The sequence below is a fragment of the Miniopterus schreibersii genome, assembly GCF_964146895.1.
Source record: "Miniopterus schreibersii genome assembly, chromosome: 2".
Taxonomy (NCBI): Eukaryota; Metazoa; Chordata; class Mammalia; order Chiroptera; family Miniopteridae; genus Miniopterus; species Miniopterus schreibersii.
In genome coordinates, this window is record NC_138102.1 from 24,249,722 (window position 1) to 24,272,279 (window position 22,558).

At 44.2% G+C, this 22,558-nt stretch overlaps 1 protein-coding gene across 11 annotated transcripts in view; it reads left to right on the forward strand.

Moving 5' to 3' along the window:
- CSGALNACT1 (chondroitin sulfate N-acetylgalactosaminyltransferase 1) overlaps positions 1 to 22,558 on the forward strand; it is a 268,054-nt gene that overhangs the window by 165,910 nt on the left and 79,586 nt on the right. Inside the window, exon 4 of one of the 11 annotated variants that reach the window (XM_081128070.1) lies at positions 21,892 to 21,994. The exons of the other annotated variants lie outside the window; for them this stretch is intronic. The gene's annotated coding sequence lies outside the window, so the exon portion shown is untranslated. The remainder of the gene's footprint in view (positions 1 to 21,891; positions 21,995 to 22,558) is intronic. 11 annotated transcript variants of the gene reach the window in all.

Consider the following 22,558-nt stretch of genomic DNA (forward strand, 5'->3'; position numbering starts at 1 on the left):
GAAGATTCTTATCTGGGAAACTGACCAGTTGAGGACAAGAGACATTTGGAGGTCCCCGATAAAATGGGTGGGTCCCCCACGCAATCATATCACATAGGTTCAGCTTTTTAGGTCTCACAGTGGACTGCCAAGGACCACCACATATTTGAGGATCATGAATGGGATCAAAACCAATAATTGGGAAAGGAGGCTCTGAGGAAACAGAGGGAAAACGGGAGGAAAAACCCTCCAAAATTATAATTGATATCCTTTGAGAGATTAGGGAAGATGTTGCATTAATGAAACAGGGCTTGGGAATTAAAAATATAATAGCAGAAATTAAAAATTCAGCCAAGAGTTGGAATGTTGATGACACTGCCCAGGAAATAGAATGAAAAGGCAGACACAGCAAACATGAGAGAAAAGGGGAAATAAGAAGCTCCATGGAGGGAGTTCAAAATCTGGTTAGTTAAGAGTTTTAGAAAGAAAATAAAGAAAGTGCAGGGGAGAAAATTATAGAAGAATGATAATGAATACTTTTCCAAAAACTGAGCGAAATTAATTTCCATATGAAAGGGTACATTGAGTTCCCAGCACGACAACTGAAAAACGGGCCAGTTCCAAGACACATCTGATAAAGTCTGTGAATGAGATAAATTTTTCTTAAACGTTTTAACAGGAAAAAAGTAGGTCACATACAAAGACTCAGGAAGCAGGCTGGTGTCTGACTTCTCAACTGCAATAGTGAAATCTAGAAGGAATAGAGCTATCCCTTCCAAATCTGAGGGAAAATAATTTCCAATTTGGAACCTTGTACCTGGCCAAACTGTCAACCAAGTGCAAGGGCAGAATAAGGCTATTTTCAGACAGACATGAAAGATCTCAAAAATTAGCCTCCCGTACACTCTTTCTTGGGTAGTTCTTGGAGGAGCTGCTCTACCAAGATGAGAGAAAAAGTTAAAAATTATGCAGCAAGTAGGGCAAAGCAAAGGAAGATCCCTGATGGGAAGTAGAGAGAAGTTCCAGGTGACACCTGGATATCACGTGGGTCAGGGCTGGAGGACAACCTTTCCAGATCAGATCAGAGGACAGAGAGGCCAGGAAATAAGGAAACCAACAACAGATCTAAAAGACCACCTAACATGTTTAGCTTTGATGAGGTGACTTTTCTAGTTCTGTGCTAGAGTATGGGGAAAATTAGCATTAGATACATAAGAAAAAAAATCAAGCAAATGGAAAATCAAGGTAATTGTTCAAGTTAGGTAAAACAAAAGATTGTACAAGAAAAGAAATATAATTGTAGTATACTTTGGGGCTCAGTTATGAACAGTATTTAAACAGACATAATAATGTAATGCAAATACTGAGTATTATTGTATCCAAAATTATGGTATGGTTAAATTGAGAGGATTTTGATGGGGTGCAGGGAAGTCTGTGTAGAAGGTAAGAAAGCCAAATTCTCCTCTGTCACAGTAGGAAGCCAGTAGATATAAAAAATGGGTAAGAAATAATGGTTGAAGAATATTTGTTAAAATATCAATGTAAATACTAAAAGAAGCAGCTAAAAGAGCTGAAAGTAATTGCCTTTAGTCACTGGGTCTCGAGAATATAGAAATTGGGTTAAGATACTAGAAAAATGGTTGTTTTACTCAACTGAATTTATGTACATGTATCTATTTGTGTAATTAATTAAATATGTAAAACACATTGAGCCTTTCCTTGTTTCCTTGTAAAACTTACTTTCCCCTTGTGTTAAATGAAAACTGCTATAGTGATTTGATTCAAAACTATGGCAACCACATGTCCTGAATTTTTCTGGGTTATTTGGATTTCAAACTTTATCATACCCATAACTGTGCCTGCAGTTTACAAACTATGTGCTTTGCTTATTTGCTTTTTTTTGGTGCTGTGTTTTGTAGTTTTAGAAAAACGGGGTTGCCACAGCCGTTCCTCATCAGCTCCTCTCAGAATCTTCCATCCTTGGCAGCCTGGAGACTTTGGGGGGAAAAGCATATTGTGGGTTCGTCTGATAATTTGACTCACTGACTTCTTTAGAGTTTTTCTTCCCTATATTTTTACTATCCATGTCTTTAATACACTAATTTCATTCATCCAGAAACATTTATTGGCTGCCCATTATGTTTGAAGCCCTGTCCTAGGCATCAGGAAGGAATGACACAAGGCAAATTCCTTGCTGTCAACAAACTTGCCATCCACTAACTCATCTGACAAAATCAGTGATGGCATTTTATACTTTTCAGTATTAGCTCTTAAAAAAAAAAAAAAAAAAAAAAAAAAAAAGAGGCAAAGGGCTGTTTTTCCAGGATAAGTCTGTGAGAAAACTCTCAAAATCTCATTTTTCACAAAAGCCTTCTCTATGAATTTAAATCTTCAATTCAGTGTTAACTGTTCTATAGAAAAATCCTTATTGGGGATTTCATTCGTTTCGCCTCTGCTCAACCAAGAGGCTGTCCTACATGCTGCTACACAGGTAAGACCCGGTCTTTGGTCAGTCAGGTCCAGAAATGTGCCTTTAGTGTGTTCATTGGAGAACATTGTATTTCTAGCCTCAGGATCGATGTGGGAGTGGCCTTGCCATGCTCCTGGGAATCCCTGGGCAGCTGTGGCCTCACCCCTGTCCCAGGAGCTAAGTTATTGAAAATAGAAAGTGTCCGAAAGATGGGCTGGTTTCTCTCATGGCTTCCACTCTTTGTCTCTGAAAGCTCCTCTTTTGGAAAGGAAAGAGTCCCAATGTCTTCTCCGTAAACTTTCTATACAGTTCTTCGTAAACTTCTGTATAGCTTCTTTATTGTCTCCTCAGAGGGCTTTTCTTGTTTCTTGGATACACAGCACCCATTTGGAGTACAGGGTTGTGTGTCCACAGTTTTCCAGCAGGATGGGTGAAGGTCAGACCTACTATGTAGTCAGAACCCTGTGCAAGAAATGTTTGCACTTTTAGCTTGATAGAGTTTATTAATCTGCCCCTGGCCTTCTCCCTACATTGCTTTGACGCCATGTACCATATTGCTCTGGAAATACAAAGAAATATTTGGATAAGCCAATTTTAGATCCTCTCTAGGATTTGTAACATCAGAGTGTTTAAAAAAAAAAGGTCATTCAAGCAGGTGCACATTTATTTGGGGTCTGCTTTGGTTTAGTTTTGTGTATTTCTAAACTAGTAAAAAACTGTTTTCTTTCAGGGTGACCAGGAAGCTCTCTGTAGTTTCTTTCTTCACCATTGGAGAAAAAAATGTAAAGTTTGTATGCTTATTTTAAACATCTGTGTTTTCATGTTTATCATGTTCAGTATTTCAGTAGTAAAAGTTACTCAATGATCATTTGTACCCAATATCTTTTGAACTGTATATTTAAAGAGGAGTGGAGAGGAGTCCTATTAAATTATATTTTCTTAAGACTGAATTAGAGAAATAAAACCTAAGTCTGCATGGTGGTGGCACATATTCCAGCTGTTTGCTCTATTGTATGTTGTTGCCTCTGGCAAAGAGCAGGTTTATTATTAGGGCTCTGTCTAAATCTATAGTTTGACAGTCACATATGTCCTTGTGGTCACCAACTGCTCTTTTTCTGTAAACTAAATAGCAGCAAACAGCCTGTAAAAAGTTACAGTCGTGCCTCCATAATAGAAACCTGTGACTTTAACAGCATCGGCTGTCATGTAGGCCACATTTAGTGGTGGCAATCTTTTTCCTATTAGAAAAATAAACAAACCCAAAGTATTTACCCAGGAAGAGTTAATGTTTTGTTTTAAGCCTTGTTTTGGGGGCCTCCCAAACCATCGCCACATTTGATGATCCACTAGAAGGACTCGCAGGGTCTGCGTACAGCCGGACTGTGGTTAGGATGGATGACAGTGACACAGCAAGGATGCACAGCCAGATGTAAGGGGAAGGACACAGGTGGAGCCTGGGGGACTCCCTGTGCAGTCTTCCTCTGCATGCGGTCTGTGTGGAAGGCCCCCTAACAGTGAAAATACATCCCACTGTCTGCAGTGTTTCTGCCCAGAGAAGCCCACTTGAGACTGAGTTTAGTGCTTCTATTGGGGTCATGTAGGCTTCTCTGCCTAGCGACCCCCCTAGAATTGATGCTCTCAGGATGAAAGCAGGCGTTCACCATAAATTACCTCGTTTATGCAAACAGCCTAGGCACAGCAAACAACCGTATCAGTTAGGGGACTCTTCATATGGGTATAGGGAACTTTCTACAAGGCAGGTTCCCAGACACTAGTCAGCCAACCTTGCAGGCAGGCCCTTTGTGAGGACAGCAGCCTCAGGCCTGTGACATTTACAGGAACACTCTGGATTAAGTGATAGTGACGGGGAAGGGCAATGTGTTTGTTTCTCTGAACTGTCATCACGATCAGACTTTGCATTTGATAAACCTATCTGGAGCCAAAGATGAGACAATGAGAGGATTCTTTGTATAATATTCTTCTATTTTTAGAAGTCTCATGAGCCTAATATTTTATTTTTTATTTGTTGATTTTAGAGAGAGGAAGAGAGCAACATTAGTGTGTTATTCCACTTATTTACACATTCACTGGTTGATTCTTGTATGTACCCTGACCAGGGATCGAACCCACAACCTTGGCCTATCAGGACGACACTCTAATCAACTGAGCCACCTGGTCAGGCCAAGCCTAATATCTTAAAATTACAATTCAGTCATAATCTGGGTTACATTTAGCATATGCAGGTGATAGCTTCTCAGATTCTTGGACTTGGTTGTCATACAGTTGAACTCGGCTTCATTGCCAGTAGCTTTGCTTAGACCATGCTCTCTGCTTGTTGCCGAGTGATGGCACCGGTGGGTGAAGAGTATCGGAATAGCTCTTACCGCTTTGATATTTCATTATTGAAGTATGAAAACCAAATTGCATTTGTCAGGAAACAGAATTGGGATCTAGAGAAGGGCTTTATAAAGTGCTTACAATGTTATTTTAATAAAATGAACCCAATCGTTTTAGAGCCACTTAGGCAATTAAAACAATTAAGAAATTATGTTTTCTTCTTTTTTTGGTTTTGTTCTGCATACCAACTATTCTACATAAATGAAATGGCTTGAGAGGTTTTTAGGTGGGCACATAAATAAAAATGATGGAATGAAGAAATGGCCAGCAGAAGAGGCTGCCTGTGTGTCTTTATCCTAAAGGCAGAAAGGTGTTTTGCTTCTCCACACAGATTCTTAAAACTCCCCCATACAAATTAATCAGCATCTCTTGGCTCTGTAACTCCATCAGGATTTCACAAGGTGTCATTCAGAACCTGAGGAGGTTGATAAGTGGGAGGCAGAAGGCATTTGTGGAGAAAGGAGAAAAACAAGTCGGGAGATCTGGGACTTGGGAGACTGTCATAAGGAACCATACCGTTGAGTCTGTTGTTTAAAATATTTAATGATCCCTTTGCCACTAACGCAGTTTCAATTCCTGTGAAATGAACATTCTCCCCTTCTCGTTGTGGCTTATGTGACACAACTCTGGTTTGACTGACAGTGTTTTCTTTATAGGGAATTTAAATGGCTTTCCTTTGGGCTTACCTAATAGACTTCGGTGAACAATAACAGCGTGTGTGTGTGTGTTGTGCTTTCTTCTTTCTTGGGTGCATTCGGGGAATGATTCCTTTTCATTTGAATACTTTTATTTCCATCAAACACTAGACAGTCTCCTTGGACAGGAAATATTTTCCATAATAAAATCCACCCATGCCAAAGTTTCCTCTTCTTTTTTATAAACATGTCTTGTCTCCATTCCAGTATTTGTTGATGACTGAAGACCTTTTCTGTCAAATGCTATGAGATTCAAATGTGAACTGCCAAGAGCAATATTTGACATGAGCCTAAAGGGACTTCATTTAAAAGTGGCCCTTCATTCTTCCATTCCAGGCACTCATTTTAAGGAATAGGAAAATGGAAACATTCAAGAATTATATTTATTTTCTACCACAAAACACATTTTTATGAAAATAAATATTGAAAACTTAACAACAGTAAGAATTCTTTATTACCCTGCTACCCACAGAAATATGTATGGTGGTTTCATAGATACTGATATAAACATGCCTTACAGTGGAGGCAACAGTGAGGAAGATAACTCTTTCTTTAAATGACCGACAGGGTGGGCGTGGGGAGGGTTGAGTGAACTTGGCAACTATCGCACAAGGTGAGGTGTGCTCTTTCAGGCGAGTGCATGGGCCATGCAAGCTCATGCCGAGGATGCATGGGGATCATTCGGGCAAAGGTGGTGGAGGGAGAGGAAGACTTCCCGGGCAAAGGGAACAGGATGACCAGAGCTCTACAGGTGAGGAGAAAGTGTGATCCATTGAGAAATCCGCAACATCAGTCAGCATGGCTGGAGTGTGGAGTCTAAGAAGTGAGGGCTGAGAGTTGAGACAGGAGGGGTCAGGGGAGATCTGATCACAAAGAACCTGGCTCACCCTGTTTAAGAAGTTTGGAAATGATCATTTTGGTATTTTTCCTTCCAGTCTCTTACTTATGCCTAACAGTGTTTCTCTAGTTATAATCACAGTGCCAACATTTATTCACTTGCAGAGATTTCTAAGCATTTACTGAGTACTGGAAACTGGAACTCAGAGTTGGTCATGTTTATATCTGCACAGTGAGCCAGCGTGGTGGGAACCCAGGGAGCAAGGGGAGAGGGTGGGCTGGAAGACCTGCTTTACAATCCTGACCTAGATGACGTGATAACATCACTGTTTTCTCCATGTTACCACACAGCCCTTTTAACAGTCATTTTAAGCATCCATATAATAAAAAGGCAGATGGAAAGACCATAATAGGACCTGATTTTCTGGCTCCCTAGGTAGGTTGTTGCACTATATTGGTAGTAAGGATCAAACTGCCAAATAATGCATGAAGCTGAGAAATTGTCAAGAAACACACGAGGGAGGCAGGAATCTCATGGGAACCAGGCATGTTCATTTTTCAGGATCTGGGACCATTGTAGAGATGTTATCATATTTCCCATTTAGTACCAGGAATGTGTGATCCTTAATCTAGTGTTTTGTGGCTCTGCTACTCTCCCTGTGTCTCTGACTGCCACCAGCCAGTGGCTAATTCTCTCCATATTTCTTCATTTAAGAGAGAGGAGTCTGATGGGCCCAGCTACTCACCGTCACGTTGAGACAGAACTTCCTTTCCGTGCTAAGTGCATGGGTTCAGGTTACCATCTTGCAATTGGAATCATGTTTAGTTTTTAAATTTCCGAAATTGAATGGGAAGTGGGAACGTTATGTTTAGCTCAGTGATAAGAAACAAGATCTTAATTTTCAGTTGTTAATCTGGGTCTGTTAGTCATTGCTTAATGATTGCAAATCTTTAAAATGTTATTGTTGTTATTATTAATGGACATTTCATTGAACTGGTGATTTTGTGATTGTGTAATTTTTTCTAAACCTTCTAGTCAGGAGAGTTCAGTTGATGAATCACCCATTGCAAGGAGATCTGTTATAAATAGCAATCAAACTTCATCTCATTTTTTTACCACTGTCATTGGAAATTACTAAAGAAGTTGGAAATTACTAAATTACCTTAGACTATCAGTTTAGGAAGTAGTTTAAGGAGCACCTTGGACGATGAATCCTCGTTTCAAATGCTGGGAGAACTCCCTTAAAAAAATTTAGCAGGCTTTAGGGAGCTGTAAAGCTTCATGAATTATTCCATAAAATTAAACATGTGAGAGAATGTTTCTTATTTATTGTGTGATGTAGTCTACTTGTGAATAAGAGGCACGGGGCTTATAATTTGGAAATAGGTATAAAAATTTTAAATCTATTAGAAACCCATCTCTTTATACAAGCCTTCCCTTGTCACAGATGGTTTTGAGCCTTAGCTGTTCTCCTTTCTAAACACTCCTCTGGTCCTCACTGCCACCTCTGTGCCCTCACCCACGTTAACCCAGCAACATCTTGGGCTGTGTCTGTCACCAGGGCAAATTGGGCAGCTTTCTGGGACTTGAAGCTTCTCCTGGAAGGGACTATTGTGAATGCAGTGGATATACACGAGATACATTGTTATAATCACCAAAACTGTTTGGGTTACAAAATCCCCACTTGACTTGAAGAGGGAAAAATATTGCTCCATGCCAGATTAGTTCTAATAAACTGTTAGTACTATTTGATTTCTTCCAGGCACTTTTTATGCCTCTTTAAACTGTCATTCCCTGTGCATTTTAAGTACATGTGAGTGAGTTTAGGTCACTTGGGGCTTTTCCATTTCTGATTCAATATTTTAGTCCTTTTGCCTTTAGTTCTGCCAAGAAATAGTTCTTGGTGGATTTCATTTCATCTTCTCTGGCCCCTGGCTTAATGGCTTCTGCAGGGTCGTGATCAGTGTTTCTCCCCCGTTTACACACCACCGTCTCCAGCAGAGCGAGGGACAGGCATTTGATTTCCCTGCAGTTTGCTGCTTTATTATATAACTACTCTTACATCCAGATAGGAATGTTACATCCAGATATGAGCTTTCTAATACCAAGTGGGCTCTTTCCTAACTTTATTCTGTTTTCGCACATCACTGAGCAGGAGGAATAGGCTCCTTGTTAAACTCATTTTAAACTCAGACCTTTAGGAAAGACGACCAAAGGCTGGGTCTCCATACCTCGAAACACGTGCTTCGGTGTTGGAAGAGGGCGAGGGGAGACTTGCCAGGAAGTCTTACCTAATACTAAAAATTCCTTTTTTTCCTGTCCTCGTGGTTTTAAACATCTGATTATTTGGGCATTTTTAAAAAGTTCTATTTAAGCTTTGTTTTTCGTATTTCTTAATTTTTTGCTCCTCAGTGAGATTGCATATTCTTGAAGGAAAGCAGCTTTCCAAGTGTCTTCTATATGCCCACAGCGGGAAGCATCATAAATATTGTAGGTGCTCCACCAATTGACCCAGCATGTTGTTCTGTGCCCTCTCTGCCGCTGGTTTACAAAATGAGGGCGATCTGATCGTTGCTCTCAGAGGGCTTACGCTCTGGTAGCACACTGTGAAGTATAAAAAATATATGATCTGAGACAGAATATGATATGAGCCATGAGAAAGATGCAGTCAAAGTGTTTGAAGACTAAGCAGGATAGACTATACAGCGCTTGTCAACTGATGTCACTGGCGCCGATTCAGTGCCAACAGGAATTTCCAATTTGGGGTGCAGTGAAGAAGGAAACTTTATTCACTGCAGAGCAGCTCAATGGTGATAAAGCCCGGCCATGAAACAGCCCTGGGGTCAGTTGGCTCTCGGGCCAGGCGCCTCTCTGGGTAGACTGCTCTGCTCCTCCCGCTGTGCCTGTCTGCTCTGCTCTGCTGAGGCGTCTTCGGCGGTTCAGCTCAGCGAGGGAGGGTCGTCTCTTGTCTTCACTGGAAAGGGAAAGTGTGCTCTCGGAGCCAGAGGGGAGCTGGCTTACACGGACAGAAGTCCCCGCCCCGTGTCCCTGATTGGCCTGTCCCCATGCAAATAAGGACTTCAAATCCTTACAGTTTGATTGGTCCAAAAGGCACTGTCCTGATTGGTCAGAATGGAGCCGCCCTGGTTGGTTGGAGCTGCGCAGCTCCAGTTGGATGGGGAAGCCTCACTCCTATTGGTTGAAATAGGATCCAGGGGCTCCTTTATAGGCCCGGCTCAGAGGGCAGGCACAGTGCGGAGGGAGGCGGGCCGGGGCGGAGGGGGGCGGGCCGGGGCGGAGGGGGGCGGGCCGGGGCGGAGGGGGGCGGAGGGGGGCGGGCCGGGGCGGAGGGGGGCGGAGGGGGGCAGTCACTGCAGCCTTCTCTGTGAAATGCAGTTTTCCTGAGAGGCCTCTGTGCAAAAATGGCTGCCAAGGCCCTGCTGGTGAGGCTCAGTGGTTGAGCGTTGACCTATGAACCAGGAGGTCACAGTTCGATTCCTGGTCAGGGCACACGATGGGGTTGCAGGCTAGATCCCCAGTAGAGGGCATTCAGGAGGCAGCCAAGCAATGACTGTCATCATTGATGTTCCTTTCTCGCTCTCTCCCGCTCCCTTCCTCTCTCTGAAATCAATAAAAACATATTTTTAAAAAAAGAAATGTCTGTTAGTCTCTATTTATTGATTTGAGAGAGAGACAGAGACACAGAGAGAGCCACACACAGAGAGATGGATCTGTTCCATTTATTCATGCGTTCGTTGGTCGATTCTTGCCCGTGCCCTGACTGGGACCAAGCCTGCACCCTGGGTGTACTGGAACGATGCTCTAACTGCCTGAGCCACCCAGCGAGGGCTAGGCTCTGGTTTTGGTTCCTTTTCAGCCCAGTTAGCCACCAGGACCCCTTATTAGTAGGCATCTTCTTTCTCAGGGTTTACACAGTAAAGAAAAGCTTCATGAACAGTGAGGCTTTTAAGCGTAGACTCCAAGAAGGAGTAAGATTCGGAAAGGGGCAAATTACAAGTAGCAAATGGAGAGGAAGAGAACTGCTGCAGACAGCTGACGGCGATGAAGGTGTGGCAGCAGGAAGGTACTGAGTGCCGTTGACAAGCAGCTTGTTTTCCAGTTGAACTGCAGCGCAGAGCGGTGGGAGGTAGGTACAAACATCGGCCTCGGGGCGAGATGGTTCCCAACCCAGGAATGTTAGCCAAGGGCTAACCAGCCTGAACACGCACACCCACGGAGCTGGGGAGATCACTACCTCTTCAGGCGCCATCTGTCACCTGCGCACTCCTACAGTCTGGAAATTGGGGAGAGGTTCAAATTAGAGACTTGGAAGGTCAGTTATTTATTTTTAAAAATCATGATTGAAGTTGTGAGTTCCATGAGGCTATAATGGCAGCTGTGGGGAGGGTGTGCAGTGAGAAGACCGGTTAGGGAGTGCTTTTGTAGTGATCAGAGCCTAAAGTAGAGAGATGTTTAAGGGAATTGAAAAGAGAAGATGTATACAAAAGGCTTTTGTAACATGGATGATGTTTTTGAAAATACTGAACCCATGTGTTCTTGTTCCCAGTGATCCCTAATTATTCCTCATTGCCCTGCAGCTTTCCTTCTGCTGAAGCTGGGATCTTGATTGTTTCTGGAGGAGGGTGGGTGTTGCTTGGATAAAGCAGCCATGGCTGGGCTTCCAGGATCAATACAAGAGTTTGTTTTAAGGTTCGTAGTGAGACAATAATCTGAAAGCAAGCAGTTTCTGTTTATAGAAGCTAGGCTTTGTTGGGAGAGAAAAAGAAGGAAACAGCAGAACAACCAGAAAGGATCTGTGCTTTCCTACAAGCCAAAGCTGACAGTCTAAGCATAGAATTTACAATGAACCATATTATTGAAGCAGGATGTGACATCAAGACTGTTTCCTTGAGCATGGAAAAGAAAACTCAGCAGGCAGGACATAGAGAGATTCCAAGGGGACAGGCTCTTCCACTCCCTTCCGGGAGCCTGTGCATCCAGGGAGAGGGGAAGGGGTAGGCAGGAGAAACCTCGGGGTGCTGTCTTCTGGAAAGGGGATTGAGCTTTGGACTGATGCAATAAGACTTGACTCTAACAGAAAAGAATCCCTGTATTGCAGTGAGTACATCAAAATGGGATAGGGTAGGCCATCTACTCCATGCAGTCTAGGAGTGTGAAAGCCAAATTGAATTCAGTTGTAGAAAATGAAGTTCTTTTCTTCCAGAGAACTCATAGTTGATATAAAATTTCACCTTGGCTACACTCTGAAGAACTGAGACATTCAGGTCTGCTGCCTAGAGGTGGGTAAGGTTTTACCTCCCTTTTACACTTGAGAAACTTGGACCCAGAGAAGGTCAGTGATTGGCCAAGGTTATTTAGTTGGTGAGAGGTGGTGGGAAGGGGGTGTGGGGATGCCATTGAGTCATAAATGCATGATTGAGAACCAGAGGGACATCAGAAATTATCTAGTCCAACTCTAGAATTTTTCCAAATGAGGGAATTTTCATAAATGAAGTGATTCATTCAGAGCTGTGTATTTAGTTAGGGCTGAGTTGGGCATCCTGGAGTTCCTTCACCAGTCCAGTATATGTCTGACCAACATGGCAAAATTAATATCTATTTTATTTGACATACATTTTCTTTCTTAATTACATGTAGATATGAATGAACATTCTGGCAGGTGAATTAATTATTTTACATTCATCTAGGAAGATTGTGCTTTTGGGATTTAAGTTTTTCCATCTCTTAAAAAGGTAGCTATGTGATCCCTTAGTCTTACACCATGAGGATTTAGGACATCACCTTATCTGTGAAATTTTGAGCCCCCTGGAATTAGTCTGAAGTTTTAAATTTATCATCATCCTGTTTTTACTTAATAAGAAATGGCAGCTTTACCAAGTAACCACTGATTTGGGGTCTTCGAACCCAGAGCGCAGCTGAAGTTCCGGGCTTGAACTTGAGCCCAGCTGGCCTCAGCTGGGCGACCTGAGCTCTGGGAGAGTGGCAGAGGGTGGCTGCAGCCCGAGTCCGGCTGTGCTGGAAGCAGCTGCTTCACAGATGCCCCACTGCAGTGAAACGTTTATGTTCAACAGAACTGCACCTGTCACTCATTTTGTGCGACTCTCTTCTTCACCAAGCTCCTTTCTCATTAGAATCCCTCTGAGGTGAGATGTAAAGTCTCGCAGACTTCGTGGACAATCACCTTTTTCTGCTTTGCTATTGGTTCCACAATTTTTTGGAAGCTAGAGTTTAGTATCTGGATTACATAAAGTTTATATATTGCGATTATTATAATTTATAGAAGGAGAGACTAACCTATAAATGCAAAGTCTGTTATTTCTCTGTGTTCATTAAGGAAAGAGTTGCAGACATTAGGAGTTTGGGTTTGGGCTTTTAGTGCATAAGCACCATTTTCCTTGCTCTTTTCACTTATTTCTATTCTTGATACATATTAGTATCAGTGATGGGGAAGGGCGGTTGCCGTGGCGATCAACTAAATGTTATTCGGGCCTACATCCCGAGGTCAAATGAAACAGCGGGAGACAGGGTCCTCCTCTTGACTTAGTGCCCACCCACTTGTCGCCTGTCTAGAGCTGAAGCCCAGAGTCCTCACCACTTATGGTGATGTCCTCTGCTTCTCCCCTGTCGCTTACCTTTCCAACTATTGCTCACTCTTCTCTCCTGCAACTAAACTTTTTTGGGAAAAATTCTGTTGTCTCAGTTTTCTTCCCATTCTTTAATCCACTCGAATCCATCATTTGCACCCATCAGTCCACTAGAAGAGTTTTTCACGAAGTTACCAGGGACCCCCGTGTTCACTCAGTGGCATCTTCTCAGCTCTGAGCTTATTTGATTTCTCCGCAGCATCTGATGTCATTCATTTTGGACCCTTCTTCTTAAAAGTGTATTGTTAAAATTTTCAGACTTTAACATTTTATTAAGAATATAACAACCCCATATACTCACCACCCAGCTTAAGAAATAAGATCTTAGCAATGGTAATAACCTATTTCCTTACAGACTTTCCAAAAGCTCTGTGTCCCCCTCAGTCACCTTCAGTTTCTCTCCTCCTAAGAGGTAACCACCGTCCTGACCTTGGTGTTTGTGGGGCCTTTGGAGCTCGGTAGATTTATCTTCTGCAGCTGACTTCTGTCAGTTCCCTCCAGCCAGACACCATCAGCAACATGGAATCTGGACTTGCTGGGATTATCCCTCATTGCTGCCAGGGCCAACACATACCCTGCAGAATCGCGGGGTGTCTCAGTAAGAGGGTGTTAGAGAGAAGCTAATATTTGGATTTGGGATTTATTTGGATTTGGGATTTACTTGGATGATCTGCAGGAAGGCTTAAGGAAGGGAAGATTTGCTCTAGATTGGATGCTCTCAGAAAGCAGGTGACAATTCTCTGATTAGATACTTCAATAAACCGTATGTATGGGGGGGCTAGGATGAGAATACAGTTATAACTGGTAAAGAAGTAGCAGTCGGTCGTTTTGGCCAAGAAAGGAGGTGTTTGGTATTTTGTGGGTGACACACTGACTTTGTTTTTGTCTTGATGAGACAAAATTTTGACATGGTCTTGTTTTGTCTCGTTTTATCGCGGTCTCAGAGTAACCTTGTCTGAGGCTGGTACTCTTTCAGATGGTTCTTGTCTAGTAGAATGTATGTCCTTGCTGTGGACGTCACAGCAGCTTCTGAATGCCAGGGGTTGCTTTCTTTTTTTTCTTTAGAGTTCTGAACAAGATTGAAAAATTGTATTCAGGCAGAGGAGACCAAAACATCAGCTTTGTTACCAGGTTAGTTTGGAGAACATGGTTTGGGTGTGTGGCAAAGGTGGGCTTCCTGATATTGAACCCAGGATAGGCAGACTTCCCTACTCAGTCACGGATAGCACCAGAGATGCTTAAGCTGAAACCTACTCAGGGGCTTTGTCTCCAAGTTCATAACAGTGTAGTGAACCTGGAGCTCTGAAGTTCCTCCTGGGTCTCCTTTGCAGGCTCCTTGCCATTTCCCGGCCGTCGGTTATTGGGAGTTCCTAGACTCAGAGCCAGGTTTTCTTCCTGCTCTATACGCTCCCTAAGATGTCTCATTCGGTCACCTGGTTTGATTACCATCTGTAGGCTGATGACCCAGAATTTCTCTCTCCAGGCTAGACTTCCCCCACGACATGCTTGTTTGCCACCTCCACCTGGTTGTTTCAGAGGCACTTCAACTTAACATGTCCAAGTCCCACATTCATAATCTCCTCCCTAAATGCAGTGTCCCAGGTTCTCTGCAGTCTGGCCCTGCAACTCCACCCCACACCCCGGCCACCGTGTCTGCCTGCATGGTGCTGCTTCATGCCTCCAAGCCCTACCATTCGGCTGTTTCTTTCTCTTCCTTGCTTAATTCCTTCAAGATGTAACTCAGGTGTCACCTCCTGCAGAAAGCCTTTTCTGGACCCTTGAGAATGGATTGAATGCTCCTCCTCTATGTAGGTCCCTTGTTACCTTTTCCTCTTCTCTCATAGCAGTTAAGTCACTGACTTACCTGTTCATGTGTCTGTCTTCTTCATGATGCTTTGAACAGGAGCTCTGTCTAATGCATCTTTATATCTTGAGATGTATCTAGGTCTGTATATCTATATTTAGTCTATACTTATATGTATATCTAAGTATTGTGATCTAGATATAGATAGCTAATACCTTGAACTACACTTGGCACTTCATGAGTATTATAAATGTTTGTTAAACTGCTTTTTGTCTAAAGATTTTGTTAGCATTTTGTCCAGTCCTAGAATGACCACAGCTTTGGTCATTTTAGTGTTGAAAAGAGTAATCCAAGTATTTAAAAAATCTAGTTATATTTTACTTTTCTCAAGATATATTTCAGAAAAGTAGTATCTAGATTGAAGTTTGTAAAGTACACAGCTTTTTTTCTGGTAAACTACATGACATTTTCAGAAATGGTTTATTTTTATTTCTGATTGCCATCAGGTTTAAGTAATATATTTAGCAGTCAAATAAGTATTCTTTGTTTTTTTCCTATAATTTTAATCTATATATCTCAAATTTATCTATAGGCTTAAAGTTAAGCGTCCTTAAATAATGGCTCTCCTACCCTCCTAGTTAAGGAGTACAAGACTCTGGGGTGGAACCCGGGGTCCTGCCTCTCAGGGTCACGTTCTTTTTCCTAGAACCCGTTGGATTTGGGGACAGGTAGGTGGGGGATAGGTGGGATTTGACAGTGAGCAGCGTTAGTGGGCCCTGACATGAATCCCTCCGTGGGCAGCAGAGAGGAGACGCCCCTGGCCTCACCCATGTGGTGCTGACCCAGGCGCTTAGGCTGGGGACCTGTGGCCTTGGCGTTTCTGTGACTCAGCTCTGCTCCCAGGGCCCGCTGCTGTCTCCCTGCTCCCACTGGCAGCTTCTCTCTGGGTCATTTACTACACCTTTGTGAGCGAGGCTTAGAGGCGGCTCCACTCGCCTTTGAGCCAGACCACACGCTGCGCAGCCTGCCAGCTGCCCGCCCCGTCGGGGGGAAGGCTGCCCGGGCAGGGCTCCCTCCAACACACCTGGTGCCAGGGCGGGAGGCCGGGCAGCCTGGGTAGGGGGAGAAAGCTGGGCGGGAGAGGCAGGTGCCGGTGGCCTGAGAACGGACTCAAGCCTGAGCTGCAGTTCCTGTGTAAACAAGGATCTGTTTTTCCTGATTCTCACCTCCTCATTTGATTTCCTAAGGTGATATCTCTTTGACATTTCTGCAGGTTCTTAGTGCCAGTCATAATGAAGATAAAAAGCAGTGATCATAGCCCCCATTGTGAGAGTTTTATACTCTGCAGAGCATTTTCACCTTTGTGTAAAGAAATGTGACATTACTTTTTGGTCAGCTTTGCAACTGGGATTGTGTGTCCTGGAAGGAGACCTTGGCCTGGCAAAGAAATTAGGCAAATCACATAAACTTTCTGTACTGAGGGCCTTGCTTGCTTCTGACTTGATAGAGCAAAAGGGGCTACAGAGTGATTCACGGTGTGCAGGGCTGAGGCCTGAAGGTGTGGTCGGTAGATTTTCTTGGTCTCTTCTCAGAGCTGGTGTTCTGGTTTATAAGTGTCTGCTGTGGAGATGGCCTCCTCTTGTTCTTTTCAGCATCTTTGGTCTGATTCTTAAGCTGATATTATGGAAAGTTTGACAAAGGTGCCCTTCGCTTTGTTTTGTTAAGTTTTTGCTTATGTCAGTCCCATCACTGAGCCAGAAAATTGGAAAGAAACATCTGCTAAGTGTTGGCAAGCAGCAGTGTCAGCCCTCTGTAGCTAAGGAAACTCCTTAAAAATCTTATCTCATTATAGGCTTTTAATAGAGATAAAGCAATGCTCATTAAAGGCTGAACCCTCCTTAGACTCACTACTCCACAGGATAATTGCATTTACATCAATCTTGAGACCCATTAACTTGGTTTCAAGAAAAAAAAAGTTCCAACTCTTCTTTCTACATAGGAGCTAATATTAAAATAATAAATAAGGACCATGACAGGGTCCATTGCATCTTCATCTTGCCCTGGGGCATATGAAAAAGGCTTGAACAAGAACCGACAAGGGCCAGAAAACTATCTAGAAAAAAAATAGGCACTGACAGTGAAATGGTGGATTTTTAGAGTTCTCTATCTTTTCCTTTTTTTATTAAGACAATATGCATCCTTAATAGTGGAATTAGAGTGGGAGTGGAAAGACCTTAATTAGATCTGCTGCATGTTTTATATCCATGATCTTTTAGTGCTTCTCCCAGGTGTCCCCATCTCTACCTAATAAATAACACCCACCCCGAAAGGTTCACCTGAAACTTCTCGGATCCATCCAACCAGAACAGTCTTTTCCTCCTCTGAACTACAGTAGCATTTTGTGTATATTCCTAATGGTAGGTCACATTCCCCTGGTACTATAGTTATTTTCATACCTGTCCCTCCCACTGCCTGTTACCTTTGTGAGGACAGAGACTTTGACACTTCTGTTTATCCCCTGCGGTCGCTGACACAGCCCCTTTCAGACAGTTAGCGGTCAGTACGTATGTGATGAATAAAATTGAAAGGGTCTGGGTGGATAAAATTCATGTTAATTGTAATAGTATTGCTGAATCTCAGAGGAGTTATTTTCTGCGTCATGTCACTGTGAGTGCGTGCTTCCCAGGGGAGCCCCACATGCCGCCTTGGGGGGGCAGGTGGGCCGGAACAGTGCGGGGTGGCTTCAGAACCCGCGCCCCGCCCACAGCTGCCTGCTGCAGTGCGCGTCCCTGTCGTTGCAGCGTGGGATGGAACCTGCCTTGTTTTGCTCCTTGCCAATTGTGTATTACAGTTGCAGTCATTACAGCAGTTATTGCAGATTCAGTTTGGGGTACTCAGAAGGATGCTATTCCAGTTTATCTTGCAGGAAGAGGCATCTCATGCCCATCCCGGGCAGCTTTGAACTGAGAGCTGTTATATGTCAGGATAATGGCCTGCAGTCAAAAGAGGGACTCAAGGGACTCCTCTCACTGGAGACATCTCGAAGCCTTATTTTGGGAAGCAGCTTTTACTGTTGTTTTAACTTTTCTTTTGCACTCCAGGAATACCTCTAGTACCGGCAGCTGAAATTAGAACACCGGCGTATTGAATCCTCTCATTTTGAGCTACTGGAAAATGCATTTCAAAAATACCTTAGGAGGTTCTGAGATTTCTCCCAAATAGTAGCCGCTGTCCTTTGAATAGGGATTTGGCAGGTCTAACCTTAGCTGAGTTGTGCCCGGGGTTCAAGGGGTCAGGCCTCTGGTCACAAAAGTTTGCTTACTGCTTGCAGCCTCACATCTACAGCTGTGAAATACAGCATCCTGAGACCCAAATGGTGTCGAAGAAACATAAGGAAAGCCACCCCTGTACCCTCCCACTGTTTGGGGGGCACTGAGCTGAGCCTTTTATATATAGTTGTCTTTAAAAAAAATTCCCAGCAACCTAAATGAGATTCGGTCCCACTTTGTTTAAAGGGAAGCTTGGGGAGGACTTTTTAATACACTGCTGTTTTCTTTGAAAAAATAAACTGGGCTTTGTGGGATGGTAAGGATATGAGAGAGCTACTTTGATTTAAAATTAGAGGCAAGAAACAGGGAGTGCAGAGTTCGGGGTTCTGATTCTGACTGTTCTTTAAACCAGCTTTGTAACTTCGTGTGAACATCAGCTATTTCTTCGTGGTTAGTTTTTCTCATCAGTAAAATGAAGTGACTGCCAGGCTTGTCTCTCTGATGCGGTTTTGGCCTTATTTTGGCTCACATTGGCTGCGTGCTAACTTCGTGCCGGGCGCTGCGCTGAGCACCTCACATGCACTATCTCCTTGACTCTTCACAGGGACCCTATAAGACGGGCCCTCTCAACTCCCTGAGAGGAGCTGAACCCCAGAACCTGTGCTCTCAACCACTGAACTATACCGATAGGACAACAGGAGGGACAAGGCAGGAAAGCCCTTTAGAGAGTCAAAGCAGATCTAAATGTGAAGTCTCATCATTGAGGCGCAGGGATTTGCAGAGCAGGCGCTTACCCGTGCAGATTTGAAGAGGGCAGGCAGAACCTTCCTTCCAGTCCTCCCCCCTCCTGTCACTCCCGCAGGCAGAGCCAGGTCTGCGTGTCTGAAACCAAACTTGTGTTTCTGCTAAACCTTCTCTTATGTGTGTGCTTTTCAATGGTAGCTCCATCCTCTGAGTCACACAGGCTCAGCCCTGGGCCTCGTTCTCGATGGATGCTCTCTTTCTCCCCCCTCATCTGAATGGTATCCAAGTCCTAAAGATGGTACCCCAGAAATAGTTTGTGAACCCACCCCTCCCCCTCCATTTAGCACTGTTGCCCCCATGTGCCTTATTTAGAGAATGGGGGTGGTGCAGTGGCCTCAGACCTGGTCTCCCTAATGCTGGCCTTTCCCTCTCCAGTCTGTCTCAACACTTATTAAATTAATTAAGTGAAATAAAATTTGGTCATGTGACTCTCTTGTTTCAAAACTTAAATGGTTGGCAAGCCATCACCTAGAGAATAAAATTTAAATTCCCTGCCATGATGTGAGAGCTTGTTGTAGTCAGTTCAGGCTGCCAATGTAAAATAACATTGACTGGTGGCCTAAATAACACATTTATTTCTCAATGGTCTGGAAGCTGGAAGTCTGAGGTCAGGGTGCCAGCATGGCTGGGTTCTGGTGAGAGCTCTCTTTCTACAGGGCCCTTTGCTGTAAAACCTGTCCCAGCTCCTTTCCTGCACCTTAGGTCAACCTTCCCAGGTCAACCTTCTCTATCTCTCTGCTTTCCCTTTTACAGGGAACACACCTCTGTTAAAGCTCGTAGTAAATGACAGCGAAACAGTGTGGCATACTAATCAAGAGCATGGACAACAGAGACACTGCCTGGATTAGAAACCCAGTTTTACCAGTTCGTTGCTGGGCGACGTGGGCGAGTGACTAAATCTGCCTCAATGTCCTTATCTGCAAATGGGTATGATATCAATAGAACCTGCCTCATAGGAGACATCGGAGAAGTAGGAGGAAGGTGCAGGTAGAGTAGGGTCATCGGTAAAGCTTGCAGAAGAATGTGGAATATTTTAAGAGTGATGCATCAGAGTGGACTTGTTAGTGGAATGTTAAATAGTATTAAACTACAAAACAAACTTGGATTAAATAAGCGCTCCGTGCCATCTATCTTGTGTAGAAATAGGACAACGTCTATTGCAGATAAATTTCTTTATAGGAGTAACATCTTTAAATGTTTTTAGTGAACCCCTCAATAATCAGTTAACTGCCTAGCAGGGATAGTTGACTATAAGGTAGACTTGGCACTGGGTGCTGGGAGCGGCGGCCTGAGGAAGGGTAAGGAACACCGAAGAGGTGCTGGGGGCATGGTGGGCTAGAACCAGAGCCTTAACGATATGGTCTGCAATCAGCTTTAGGATTTTGTAAAAAAAATAATAATAATTATGTAATTTATTTATGTAATAGTGGGCATTTTGCATTTATGTAACAGTGGCCACCCCCCTCTTAATTTTTTCTGTATTGCTGGTTCTATTTTCATACTCAGAAAGATGGCACAAAGAGAGAAGGCTTCGCTGCTTTAGCTTCATGGGCTTTCTAAAATAATTCTGCACGACCCGTGCTTTCTCTAGTCCTGTTGTATAATAACCACTTTCTAAAGAAAACCCCTTGTTTGTGTGCCAATGTCTTCCTTGTAGGTGGCAAAGGAAAAGGGGAACCGAGAGGAGTTACCCCATGTATTTTGCCTTGACTCAAAGTAGCAGTTTCCCTCTTAACCTTACTTCTCACTTCAGACATGCCAGCAAAATATACCAGGACTCACGAGCGTGGATGTCGCCACCTCTCGATTCTAGATGTTTCCAGGGGTTGTTCCTTTTGGCCACACTGCTGGGGGTGGAGGCTCAGCTGTGCTCACTCTCTTCTTTCAGGAGATCTGGGGCAGAACAACTCATGTGTCATGCCGACCCCCAGGATTGGGGTGAAGGTGACAGAGTCGCTCCTGGGAGAGGGCAGCACACACCAGCCATGAGGTTACTGCAGATGCCAGAGCAAACGGCTTTGGCCAGCTCCATGGGTCATCACTGTTTGCACTAAAGCAGAGTCTCACCCAGGGCCAAGGTGGAGAGGGCAAGAATGCTGGATGCACCCCCCAACTCTTGCCTTCACTCCAGAGCCCCATTTTGCACTTTCACAGACTGTCTGCATTCTGGTTCTCTCCAGAGGCTGTGTTTTGTCCTGTTTCTAAGGCTTTCCCTACTTGTTCTGTGGCCCCTACTTGTGGCGCTGGTTTGAATTCTGTGCATGTTGTGTAGCTCTGTCTACACTCTGAAATGACAGGTTGGTTGAAGTCGATGACCGTGGTAGTGTTTTGGGATGTGGAGGCCTGCTACCTGTGTGGGTAAGTCTCCTGGCCTCCCCAAACCCCAGTTTCCTAGTCGTGGAGAATAGGAATCAGTGACTCATAGGAGGTTTGGGTGCTACAGCAAATAATGCACGAGGTCCCGCGGTTCCCTGACAGTCCTCAGTGGAGCCCCCTGTTTTGGGTGATCTGCCCGAAAGGACACCAGGTGACTGCCCTTGACCCAAAGTGAGCATTTTTACCTTTAGCTGCTAATGAATTGGGCTGTCCATAATGCTTTGTTCTGGGACTTCTGTGTCCAGAAATGTTTTATAGCCGTTGCTTGGTACATGGTAGAGACATTTGGTAAACTTTATTTCTCTCTTCCTCTGCCCGTCTCTCTGCTAATAAGGGGAGTGGATTGTCTTATCCGGAAGGAGGGGACTCTTTTTCCCTCCCTTTGCTGCCTTCACTGTAACTAGAGTTGAGCCCATCTCACCTGAGCCACCGCAGCCCTGGCGGCGCTCCTCTGCCCTGGCCTCAGAGCTGGTGCTTACCACTCCGCAGCTCCACCTGGCCTCTGCCCAGGGCCCTGTGCCTGCTGCTCAGCCGGAGGTGCTTGGCTGCAGAGCATTGCTCATTTTAATTAGTCCCCTCCTTGTTAATTAACAGTGTGCATTTCCCTGGAAGCTGTGCTGAGTGACCTGGGACCTGTTCTCCCTGGGGGTGCTCTTCCCCGAGTCTCCATGACGTCAGGGCTGACTTCTGCCTGCACGTGAGTGTATTAGTTGACACATGGTGGGAGCCATTGCATGGGTGTCTGATTTGTCGCACCCTGGAGGAAAGAATCGGGGACTCAGTGTTTGGCAAGAGAGAATTCGTGGTGATGCCAGCCAGCATCTTAACCACCCTAGAGATGTTCTCTTTTCTCCTTTCAAAGAAGAAAATCTCTCAGTTGATTAAAAATTTCATTTGCCAAGATGCTGTTTAGTTGAGCTGTCTTAAACCTGATATGTGGGTGCAAGCTTCTGGCATCTGCTCAGAAGCACTTGAATGTTACAGAGGAATTTTGTCCCAGCCCCACTGTGGGGCCAGAGCAAGGCCCTTACCAGTCACAGCGGGGTTGGCATTATTTCCAGGAATAGTGCGAGTGTGCATAGCTGGTGAGGGATGTAGAAATGCAAATCACAGCTAGCTGGGGACGCAAACAATTATATATAGAGAAACAGTGCTCAGTGCCACATCTAAGGGGCTGGGCAGGCTCATAAACGGGAAGACTCATGATGAGTTCAGAAGCAGGAAAAATTGGACATGTTGGGTGCAGAATGGCATGTCAGCT